This window comes from Rhinoderma darwinii, chromosome 3 (assembly GCF_050947455.1).
Source record: "Rhinoderma darwinii isolate aRhiDar2 chromosome 3, aRhiDar2.hap1, whole genome shotgun sequence".
Classification (NCBI taxonomy): Eukaryota; Metazoa; Chordata; class Amphibia; order Anura; family Rhinodermatidae; genus Rhinoderma; species Rhinoderma darwinii.
This window is the reverse complement of record NC_134689.1, coordinates 262,975,177-262,988,105: the sequence shown is the minus strand read 5'-3', so window position 1 is coordinate 262,988,105 and position 12,929 is coordinate 262,975,177. Positions and strand designations below refer to the sequence as shown.

At 42.6% G+C, this 12,929-nt stretch overlaps 1 protein-coding gene across 2 annotated transcripts in view; it reads left to right on the top strand.

The window, feature by feature from the left end:
* Nucleotides 1–1,440: 1,440 nt before the first annotated feature.
* The window catches only part of LOC142748064 (uncharacterized), a 56,210-nt gene continuing 44,721 nt past the window's right edge, over nucleotides 1,441–12,929 (top strand). For both annotated transcript variants that reach the window (XM_075855188.1, XM_075855187.1), the window contains exons 1-2: nucleotides 1,441–1,483; nucleotides 12,803–12,855. The gene's annotated coding sequence lies outside the window, so the exon portion shown is untranslated. The remainder of the gene's footprint in view (nucleotides 1,484–12,802; nucleotides 12,856–12,929) is intronic.

Sequence of the window (12,929 nt, the reverse complement as noted above, 5' to 3'; positions counted from 1 at the left end):
TATCGTTCTCATTTTGCATAAATATGCTATCAAACCTGTGTTTCTTCAGAAGCCTTTCAGAAAAATATTTCTCTACACTCTAAGGCCTCATGCACACATCCTTCATCGTTTTGACGTCCGTTTGAAACGGATCCGTGTGTCCGCTATGACTTCCGTGCGCTTTCCGTCTTCACTCCGTGTCCGCACCATTTTAAACGGTCGTTGTGCTTCCGGTTGTCTTCCGTTTTAAAAACGGAAGGTATTAAAATTAACTTGTCACGTGACACAGGGAACACCTATAAGAACGAACGTCACATCATCGTTTTGCCGCGGTTTTCTCTAGCTTTCAGAGCATAAAAGAGCAAAACAGGGCCATAAATAATGAATTACAGCAAAGTGCAATGTGTGTATTTACTTACTTATTTTCTGACGCTGTGCACTAGTTCCCTGTTCCCAACAATGCTGCAACAGCTCCTTTGCAGGTTCCTCCCACGCGGCATCCTTTTTGTACTGGTCGTGGTAGGATTCTGCCCGCGTATCCCACAGTTCTGGGTGGTCATGCACCATTCTGATCAGTCTGTCCACATCCATCTTGTGTCTTGAATTCTGTGAACTTTGGCACGCCCAGCCGTTGCTTGCCAACGGATCCATCAAAAACGGATGACACACGGATGCCTTCCGTGTGCCGTCCGTTATTTTGACGGACCCATAGACTTCAATGGGTCCCACGGTCACTGAACAACAGACAAAAGTAGGACATGCTCTACTTTTAACGGAACGGAACAACGGAACCGTCAAAACAACGGAAGTGTGCATGGCCCCATAGAAATGAGTGAGTTAGGGTGCTATCAATTAAAAAAATGGATAGCACCATGAAGAAAATAGCCCCCTCCCTCCAAAATTACTCAGATGCAGCACTCTCTATTGAGCGCCGCATCTAAGGGATGAATAGAGCGAGATCGATACTTATTTCGATCTCACCGTTTGAGCACGTCTTCTCCCAGCCCTCAGCTCCGGTAGCTGAGAGCAGGGAGATTTACCTGCTCCCCGCTGTGTTTCTTTATTCCGATGCAGCGCAATAAAAAGGCAATTGCATTGGAATAAAGCCCGTTAGTGGCTGCCGTAAAAACACCTATGGGCGGTGACTAATGGGTTAAAGCCACAAACAAACTTTAACTTCATGCTCTTTTGAGATTTTTTTTTTCTAATGAATAACAGAAGACGATGTTAAGCTAGAATGTTAACAGCTTTTCTTTATGATCATATTAGTATTTCATGACTTTAGTATAGAGTTCTTTTATGAAACAACTTATTTACAGAGCACCATGCACCTATTGACCCAGTTCCTGGAAGCTGTACCATATCCTCATCCTCCTACCACACCCAGGCGCAGGTGAAATGTCAAAATGAAATTCCTTTTTTACAACGTACTGTACTTTAAAGCTGTTGTATTCTGTCTCTACTTCAGACATCGACTGGAAGCATTGGTCCACAAATCAAAAAGGTAAAGCAGATTTTACTGATTTTAACTTTGCTTTATATTATCTTAATGTGAATCACTATCATTTGTGTGAACCTTAGGGAAGATTTATTAATATTGTTGAATGGATTTGTTTTTGCGCTATGTATAACCTGCTATTAAGTTGACTTATATCTGCAACATGTTTATGAAAATGTTGCAAGGCTCATGATAAATGTCTCAATTGCACCCTCACTTTTTTTACTTAAAATTATGTAATTGTAACATTTTCTTAAAAAACAGATGCCTGCTTTAGGGTAGGAACACACACAGCGTATTCAGGGCGTATACACTGCATCAAGATGCACAGCGTATCTGCCCCTGAACATCGCATGTAATGCCGTCTGAAAAACCAACACTGCGGAAAGCAGCGTCAGAAAAAAAAAAGAAAACGTTCATACTTAGGCTTCGTTCACATCTACGTTGGGGTCCCGTTCTGACGTTCTGTTGGAGGTTTCAGTCAGAACGGGTCCCTGAGCAAACACAAACTGACACAGACGGAAACCAGCCAGAGGTTTCAATGGTGACGGAGCCGGTGCCCTTGGTTCCATTTGTCTCTTTTGTGCACCGGACCTGTCGTTTTGCCAGTAGAAATAGAGAAGCAATAGTGTAATCGACTACGCTATTGCTTACGGCCAAACGAAGGGTCCGGTGCACAACAGACACAAACGGAAACCATGTTCACCGGATCCGTCACCATTGAAATGGTGAAGAGTCTGCTCAGGGTCCCGTTCTGATGGAAACCTCCAATGGAACTTCAGAACGGGACCCCAACGCAGATGTGATCAAAGCCTTACCCCCTTCCTCTCTTCTGTTCACGCTCCTGGGATGACGTTGCAGGTCATGTGACCGCTGCAGCCTGTGATTGGCTGCAGCGGTCACATGGGATGAAACGTCATCCCAGGAGGCCGGAACTGGAGAGGAAACAGGGTAAGTATAACTTTTTCTTATTCCTTACTTGAGATTCTTGCGCTGGAATCGCTGTGATTCCACCGCAAATGTCGCAACACAACACTTGGTTGTGGTTGCGGGTTTAAGCACCCCATTGAATTTAATGGGGAAAACCCGCAACACAAGAGCAGCGATTCTGCATATTTAATTGACATACTGTGGCTGAAGAAAGCGCGACCACAGGTCAACTTTTTCGGCAAATTTTTTTCCGCTGTGTGGGGATGGGATTTGTTGAAAACTCACTCACACTGCTGCTACAGTAATACGCTGTGGATTTTCCGCAGTGTTTACGCCTAGTGTATTCTTACCCTTCGGCCATGCTCCAATGTATCGTAAATGCTACAGAGTTTCCGCAACGGAATTCTGTGCGGAAATTCCACAGCGCTTACAGTAAGGGTATGTTCACATGCTTAACCAAAAACGTTTGAAAATACGGAGCAACTCGCGTTTTTTATCAGCGTTTTTTACTGCCGTTTTTGGAGCTGTTTTTCAATAGAGTCAATCAAACAATGGTAAGGATATGCTGGGAGATGCTGTTTAAAAAAAAATAAAAAATCATACCACCCATCATGTCACTGCAGATCATACAGTGACTACAGTACTGATTAGAGGCAGAAAAAACATTTACATTAAGTGACTCAACGGTGACGTCTTAGATTCTAGTTCTTTTCTTCTCCCTCCGGTCCAGACCTCTATGATGAATTTCTCCCGGCCATGACCCATTTCTGCAGTTTTCTGCTCAAATGTCTTCAGCTACTCACTTTTAAAGCATTTCTGCACCTACAAACGAAGTTAAAATTCTCAATAACTCTAAATATAATAAAGCGCCATACACTGCACTTCTAACTATAATAGCGCCATACACTGTGTCCCTGATTATAATAGTACCATACACTGTGTCCCACACACACACACACACACACACCGTGCCCCCTGTAGATAGTTCCCTACATAGCCCCCTGTAGATAGTGACCCCATAGAGCCTCTGTAGATAGTGCCCTACATAGAAGCCCCTGTAGATAGTGTCCCACATACAGCCCTCTGTAGATAGTGCCTACATATGGACTCCAGAGCTGCAAGGCAATAGTGCTAACCACTGAGCCACCGTGCTGCCCTACATATAGCTTCCCCTATAGATAGTGCTCCACGTATAGCCCACCTCTTTAGATAGTCTCACATATAGCTCCCCCTGTATATAGTGTCACCCCTGTAGAAAGTGCCCTACATATAGCCACCCTGTAGCTAGTGCCCCACAGGTAACCTACCCCTGTATATAGTGTCCCACATATAGCCCACCCCTATAGAAAGTGCCCTAAAAATATCTCCCCTATAGATAGTGCTCTACATATAACTCCCCCTGTATATAGTGGCCCACATACAGACCACCCCTGTATATAGTGGCCCACATATAGACCACCCCTGTATATAGTGGCCCACATATAGACCCCCCTGTATATAGTGGCCCACATCCCCACATATAGTCCCCCCTGTAGATAGTGCGCCACATCCCCACATATAGATCCCCCTGAATATAGTGGCCCACATATAGACAACCCCCCAGTAGATAGAGCCCCCACTATAGATAATGGCAGTCACAGTTTTATTGCAAAAAAACAAAAAACTTTACATACTCACATGATCCCGTTCCCGCGCCGTCCGATGGCAATGCAGACCTGCTCTCTTCTGAGCAGGTCTGTTTGAGCTGAACGACGGGTCGTTCAATGACGTGGATTGGCGGGGCAGAATGACTTGCCTCGTCAATCAGCACCTTTCAAGCACGGAAGTGGCGCGATGATGTCATCGCGACGCTAGCGTCATTGAAAGGTGCTGATTGGCGGGGCAATTCATTTTTCCCCGCCAATCAGCATCATTGTAAGGTGCTGAATGGTCGGGCACGGAACATGCCTGGCCATTCATAGCTAATGCATGTATTTGGCTTTCTCTAGCACCGGGGTCCCCTCCGCTGCTAGCGACGCCTACAGGCATGAGAGGGCTCGGCGGTGCGGGCCCCGTAGTAGAGGCGCTACCGCTGTAGCAGCTATAACAATGTGTGTAGCAGCCATAACATTGTGTGATCATGTTCCATGGGCCCTGTATCTAAGCCTACCACATGGTAGGCTTAAAGGGGTTGTCCAGTCCCTAAAGATTGATGTTCTATCCTCAGGATAGGCCATCAATAGATGATGGGTCGGGGTTCAACTCCCGGGACCCCGCCAATCAGCGGTTTTGAAGGGGGTGCAGGGCTCGTACGAGTGCTGCTTCCCCTTTATTTCCCTTACTTGCTCACACTGTGAATCACGGACACGTCTGTGACCAGAACAATGGGAAAGTAGCGCTCTGCCATTAATGAATGCCTGCTAGATCATGCCTCTGGCAATGCCTAGCAGATGCCTGTCCGTTTTAAACGGACAGGCAGTAATACACTGCAATACAAAAGTATTGCAGTGTATTACAATAGCGATCGGAGAATCGCATATTAAAGTCCCCTAATGGGACTAGTAAAAAAGTAAAAAAAAAGTTTAATAAAGTTAATTTTAAAAAAAATGTGAAAAAAAATTAAAAACCCAGCTTTTCCCCTTACAAACTGCTTTAGTATTAAAAAAACAAAATAAAGTTAAAAAGTTACACATATTTGGTATTGCCGCGTCCGTAACGACCCCGACTATAAATCTATTACATTATTTAACCCGCACGGTGAACGCCGTAAAAAATTGAATAAAAAACTATGGAAAAATTGCTGTTTTCTGTGAATCCTGACTTTAAAAAAAATGTGATAAAAAGTGATCAAAAAGTCGCATCTACTCCAAAATGGTACCAATAAAAACTACAAGTCGTCCCGCAAAAAAAAAGCCCTCACACAACCGCATCGGCAACAAAATAAAAACTTTACGGGTCTTCAAATATGGAGACACAAAAACAAATTATTTTGAAAAAAAAGCGTTTTTACTGTGTAAAAGTAGTAAAACATACAAAAACGATACAAATTTGGTATCGTTGCAATCATAACAACCCGCTGAATAAAGTTATTTTGTTATTTATATCACACGGTAAACGGTGTCAATATAAGACGCGAAAAAGTGTGGCGAAATTTCAGTTTTTTTTCTATTCCCCCCCAAAAAATTTTTAATCAAAGTTAATCAATAAATAATATGTCCCCCAAAATGGTGCTATTAAAAAGTACAACTTGTCCCGCAAAAAACAAGACCTTATACTATGTCGACGCAAAAATAAAAAGGTTATAGCTCTTGGAATGCGACGATGGAAAAACTTAAAAAATGGCTTGGTCATTAAGGTCTAAAATAGGCTGGTCATTAAGGGGTTAAAGTTGGTGCACCCTTCTAATTAAAAGGGACTTTCCAAAGTGGACAACCTCTTTAAAGACTTAACTGATGATTCTAATACAGACATAATATACTGGTTTTAAAATGGCAATGGGAGGAGTTACACTTTCAATGAAATATGTGAGCTAAGATAGTCCTATAATTATTGAAGGTGTAGTCACATAATAATAGAAATGGTATGTAGACATTCAAGCTTCCCTAGTTAACAGATACATTCCATCACTTAGTAGAATTAATGGTGTTTGTGTCTCATGAATATAAAGAGGTTATTTTTTGGGAGCATAGATGTCTTGTGGGATAATGAAGGATATTAATAGTCAGTTCTGAATATACATTTAAGTACATTGACTGCTGACCCTGATCCCCTCCCACCCTTCATAAAAAGAGAAATAAAACAGATTATATACTTGTAACTGTACTTGACATTTTATATTTAATATGATTATGGCTTACAGGACAACAGTTATTGTAGGAATAGATTCATACCATGTATTTGACCTACTGTATGTCAGGTGTATACATCTGTATGCCTAAAATAATAATAATCTTTATATAGCGCCAGCATATTCCGCAGCACTTTACAATTCAGAGAGCACATACACAGACGATATTAGACATTACATAGTGACAAAACTAATTTACAATTCAACAGAGGAGTGAAGACCCTGCTCGCAAGAGCTTGCAATCTATGAGGAAATAAGGGAGACACAAAATGTAAGAAGTGCTTGTTCAGTACAATGGTCCAGACATCTTTTATAGATATGGGGTAGTACACATAAAGCAGCATGAGCCGGTCACCAGCCAGTGTCTGTGTATAACAGATATAAAGTGCATTAGGATGCAAGGAGTGTGGGGGATACTGCTAAATGAGGGGGTCAAGTCCTGATGACTAATGTAATGGGGGGGGGGGTAAAGGAAAGGAGTCAGATTAGGGAATGTTATAGGCCTGTCTAAAAAGATGTGTTTTCAGGGCACGTTTAAAACTGAGAATGTTGTGAACTAATCTGACTGTCCAGGGTAGCACGTTCCGAAGAACTGGTGCAGCACGAAAAAATTTCTTGCAAAAGGGAAAGAAAAGTTTGGATTGAGGAGAATGTTATTCTTAGATCATTGGCAGAATGTAGATCACGGGTAGGGTGGTAGGAAGGGTTGACGGAGATGTAAACTAGCTGCAGCACTTTGGAGAGCTCTGTGGGTGAGAGTGATACATTTGGAGAGAGATAAATTTGGTAAGAGGAAGACTGATTAGTAATGAGTTACAGTAGTCAACACGAGAGTGAATCAGAGCGACAATGAGAGATTTAGCTGTTTTCACAGTAAGAAAAGGTTGGATTCCAAAGATGTTTTTGAGGTGCAGATGACATGAGCGTGCAAGTGATTATATATAAGGTGTAAAGGAAATATCTGAGTTCAACATAACCCAAAGACAGCGGGCGTGCTGCCTAGGAGTGATGGTAATATCACACACTAAAATGGAAACATTAGGTTAATAAAGGAGTTTAGTTTCTGAAAGATTCAAAAGAGGACATGAAGTTAGAGACAGTTGACAAACAATCACTGGTGTTTTGCATTAGAGTGGTGGTGATGTCACAGAAAGAAGAATATAATTGTGTGTCACCGGCGTACAGATGGTCGAGTACTGGATCACACTAGGCTCTTCCCGGTACCCCTGGTGGCGGTGGGTACCAGGGTAATAATGGGGGTTAGTGCTAGCCTTTTCACTGGCTAACATTAAGTCCCGCCTTAGTAATGGATGCTGTCAATCAGCCAGCGGCCATTACTAAGGCGGTAGTAGTAAATGTAAAAAAAATAGAAAGACATAGAAAAAATATTTTATTGAGTTTAAAACAAAACACCACACAATCCTCGTAAACCATTTTATAGAGAATTAAAACAAAAAACGTCATTGAAGTAGTCCTCGAATCTGACGTAGTCCAACATCCAAACCTGTAGAAAAACACAAAAAAAAATCAGTAACACATAAAAAAGCAAAGCAATTCTTATACTTACCTTTCCTGGGTATATACATACACGCACACACATTTTTTTTGGGGGGGGGGGTAAATTAAACATATGTTTTGGGGCTTGTGCCCCTGATCTTTTAAGACCCTAGCAAAAAGGCTTGCAAAAAGGGATGATTATTAGCTTTTGGGCCAAGGGTGGCAGTATTTCTCAAACAGCGCAGTTTGTGAACTATTCGCATGCTGCTGTGGTGAAAGTTAATAGTGAGTGGATAAATGGCACCAATGGGAATAACTGACGTGGAAACTGCGGAGCACCATGTGCCATTGATTTGAGGTGAACATTGGCTACAAAGGTCCGCGAGGGCCGAACGACACTCTACAGTGTAGCAGCTCACAGTGAAAATCAACCAGGGGGCTACCACACGTGTGTCTAAAACAACGGTTCAGCGAACCCTACTGTGTATGGGAGCTCCGAAGCAGACGGATGGTCACTGCTCCTATGCAAACAAAGGTGCATCAGAAAAAAGGCTTCAATTTGCATGGCAGTATCGGAATTAGACCACCGATGATTGGCAAAGGGTTGAGTCTCGTGTTTGCGTGAGTCACGTTTTCTACTTCATCGAACTCATGGACGTTGGCATGTCAGGCGAGAAACATCAGAGAACAAACACCCTGCAACCTTAGCTGGAAGAACACAAGCTGGTGGCGGCAGCGTTATGGTCTGGAGAATTTTTTCATGCCATTCTCTGGGCCCACTCATCCATGTGGAAGGCACTCTGAACCGATTTGGATATGAATCCACCGTTGCAGATCATGTCCACTCATACATGCAGTTTGTCTTCCCTGGGGCAGATGCAATCTTCCAGCAAGACAATGCGACATGTCACACGTCTAGAAATATCCGACAGCGGTTGGAAAAGCACGACCAGGACTTCCAAGTACTTCCCTGGCCCCCTAATTCAACAGACTTAAACCCAATTGAGCATCTGTGGGACAACCTCGATGGTCTTGTTCGCTCTATGGATCCTCTGCCTCGCACCCTCCAGCAAATGTGGAACGCACTGCAGTCAGCATGGCTCCAGATACCTGAGACAACCTACCAGCACCTTATTGAGTCACTCCCAGCCTTTATAGCTGCTGTCCGTGCTGCACGCGGCGGTTACCCTGGATATTAGCTGGTGGTCATAATAATGTGATTTGACAGTATATATATATACATATATATATATATATATAAAATGTTTTTTTGTTAGTGTAGATATATATTCTATTCGTTCATATATAATTATATATACAGTACATATACACAAAATATATTTGCCCTACTTTACATTTATACTTGCTATACTTTATATTTGCCCTACTTTATATTTTTATTTTTCCCCTTATTTTACTCCAAGGGTGAGGGAGGGAATGGGTGGGGTAAGGATGTCGTGTTTGCATATTTTCTTATGTTCGACTGCCAGAAAGCCCTTTCATTTGCATAAAAGTGCAATTTCTTATTTTAGAAAACCAAAATAAAATAAATTTCCATTATACCCCTAGATTAATACTTTCAGGATCCATACTTTAAAGAGGCTCTGTCACCAGATTTTGCAGCCCCTATCTGCTATTGCAGCAGATAGGCGCTGCAATGTAGATTACAGTAACGTTTTTATTTTTAAAAAACGAGCATTTTTAGCCAAGTTATGACCATTTTCGTATTTATGCAAATGAGGCTTGCAAAAGTACAACTGGGCGTGTTGAAAAGTAAAAGTACAACTGGGCGTGTATTATGTGTGTACATCGGGGCGTGTTTACTACTATTACTAGCTGGGCGTTGTGTATAGAAGTGTCATCCACTTCTCTTCACAACGCCCAGCTTCTGGCAGTGCAGCACTGTGACGTCACTCACAGGTCCTGCATCGTGTCGGCACCAGAGGCTACACTTGATTCTGCAGCAGCATCAGCATTTGCAGGTAAGTAGCTACATCGACTTACCTGCAAACGCCGATGCTGCTGCAGAATCATCTGTAGCCTCTGGTGCCGACACGATGCAGGACCTGTGAGTGACGTCACAGTGCTGCACTGCCAGAAGCTGGGCGTTCTGAAGAGAAGTGGATGATACTTCTCATCAGAACGCCCAGCTAGTAAAAGTAGTAAACACGCCCCGATGTACGCACATAATACACGCCCAGTTGTACTTTTACTTTTCAACACGCCCAGTTGTACTTTTGCAAGCCTCATTTGCATAAATACGAAAATGGTCATAACTTGGCCAAAAATGCTCGTTTTTTAAAAATAAAAACGTTACTGTAATCTACATTGCAGCGCCTATCTGCTGCAATAGCAGATAGGGGTTGCAAAATCTGGTGACAGAGTCTCTTTAAGAGCAGATATTTTGGAAGTGTTATAGAAACTCTGTTGAGTTTTGTAAAATCAGCTTTGAAAAAAGGTGATATGTGAAATAAGCTTCTTCTACTGTAAGCCCTCCTATATCTCTATGTGATAAATAAGGCACACATATTTGGTATCCTCACACATGGGAGAAGTGGCAGAACGTAAAATGAGTTTAACTTTATCCATGGTGCATACTGTGTGTGAAAAATGCTCGTGTAAACTGATGCATTTACCAAAAAAATGCTAATTTTATTTTGTTTCATCTTATTTAAGAAACTTTCAGTAGAAAACTGGACTTTCTAAAAACATGTGAATGAAGTCTGTTATGGGGTGTTTGTATTGTTTCAGGGGCATTAGGCCCCCCAGAAAACAGTATGCTGCTATATAATCAAGTGCAGAATTTCTGCACCCAAAAGGTCAAAGTAGCCTCCTTTTATGTCACATGCCCGCACAGTGAATAAAGCACATATATTGGGTATCCCCATTCATGGGAGAAGTGGCAGAACGTGAAATGAGATTCATTTTGTCCATGGTCCATACTATGTGTGATCACTAAAGAAGCTGATCATTTATCTGTAAAACAGCTTAGGCTGTGTTCACATCAGCTTTGTCCGACCGTTGAAGGGTTCCGTTGGATCTTTCCGGCTGGTTAACCCCTTAATGGAAAGACAAACGTAAACCTTAGCTTCCGTTTGTATCACCATTGATGTCAATAGTGACGGAAACGTTGTTAATGGTTTCCGTTTGTCACCGCTGTGACAGGGTTCCGTTGTTTTGACGGAATCAATAGCGCAGTCGACTATGATATTGATTCTGTTAAAACAACGGAACTCTGTCACAACGATGACAAACGGAAACCATTAACAATGTTTCCGTCACCATTGACATCAATGGTGATGCAAACGGAAACTAAGGTTTCCGTATGTCTTTCCGTTAAGGGGTTAACCCGACGGAAAGCTCCGGTAGAACCCCTCAACGGAAAGACAACGCTAATGTGAACAGGGCCTTAGTCCTTAACTGGTTAAAAGAGCTGCCATAGAGGTGTATGATGACTCAACTAAACCTCCATATGCCTCAGAGTTCATATGGGGGCACACAGGGTTTTCTCCTGTTGATTTTCGTGGCATGCACAATACTTCGTGTGTGATGGCATTCTTCACTAAAAGCATTGCTTCTAATGAAGAATATCTATGTATGGCAACCGATGTACGGCCACTGCTTTACTAGCTCTGCAACAAAAAAGATTAAGAACATTTTTTTTTTCTAATCAGCATGTCTAAATAGCAGTAATTATTCTCAAATGGCAGATTTATACCATTTTCTACCCGCTGTCTCCGCCTTATTACAGTTAAATGTTATAAAGGTAGTGTTTAAAAGAATTAATGTTAACTAAACAATATATTTAAAAAACATATTGTCGGAACATTATCTACCTTAATATTAGTGCTTTAATGTGGAAGTAAATTTTAATTCCTAAACTAAGGCTGGGTTCACACGTGGCGGAATTTCACTTGAATTCCGCTGCGGACACTCCGCAGCGTTAATCCGCAGCGGAGCCGTTTCTCCATTGACTTCCACTTTAATTTAGAAGTGTTCGTTTAGAGGTTGAGTAAAATTCCGCTGCGGAGCATAGGCTGCGGAGCGGAATTTGGTGTCCGCAGCATGCTCTGTCTGTTGCGGAGCAGTGGCGGACAGGTTGCGGACTCATGGCGGAATTTCTCCATTGACTTCAATGGAGATTCTAAATTCCGCAATGAAGTCCGCAGCTGTCATGCACATGTTATGTGTGCTGCGGATGCGTCTTGCTTTTTTAACATGACATTTCTTCATTCTGGCTGGACCTATGTATTTCTAGGTCTACAGCCAGACTGAGGAAGTCAATGGGGCTCCCGGAATTACGGGAGCGTTGCTAGGAGACGTCAGTAAATAGTCACTGTCCAGGGTGCTGAAAGAGTTAAGCGATCGGCAGTAACTGTTTCTGCACCCTGGACAGTGACTACCGATCCCAATATACAGCAACCTGTAAAAAAAATAGAAGTTCATACTTACCGAAAACTCCCTGCTTCTGTCTCCAGTCCGGCTTCCCAGGATGACGTTTCAGTCTAAGTGACGGCTGCAGCCAATCACAGGCTGCAGCGGTCACATGGACTGCCGCATCATCCAGGGAGGTAGGGCTGGATGTCGAAAGAGGGACGCGTCACCAAGACAACGACCGGTAAGTATGAAATTCGTTTACTTTCACTAGGGAAAGTGCTGTCCCTTCTCTCTATCCTGCACTGATAGAGAGAAGGGAAGCACTTTTTCCGCAGACCGCAGCAGCTAGTCCGCATCAATTTACTGCACATTTTGGGCAGATCCGCAGCGTAATCCGCAACCCGGATTAGGTGCGGCATTGATGCGGACAGTTGCGGAGGAAATCCGCCACGTGTGGGCATGCCCTTATAGCATGACCTGGCTGGCAGCCCAGTCTTTGAAGCACTGGCTGTTGCAATCCAATAAAAATATATTTATTTCACGTAGGAAGGATGCTACAAAGGAGCGCTGCCAGACTCAAGGAATACCAAGTTCACTTTAGGTATATTTTAGCGGGATATTTTATTTAAACTGACATGTATCGAAACTGTACAAACGTCTTCATCAGGTCAATAACACAACGTATTTGCGTTTAGGAAAACAGTGCTGGAGGGGAGGGGGTATCCCGGACCCATTACAAAGATTAAAGGTAAAGATTTAGAACTATAAAATAAACCATAGATACAGACATCCATAAAAAATTCTTAAAACTAAAACACATAA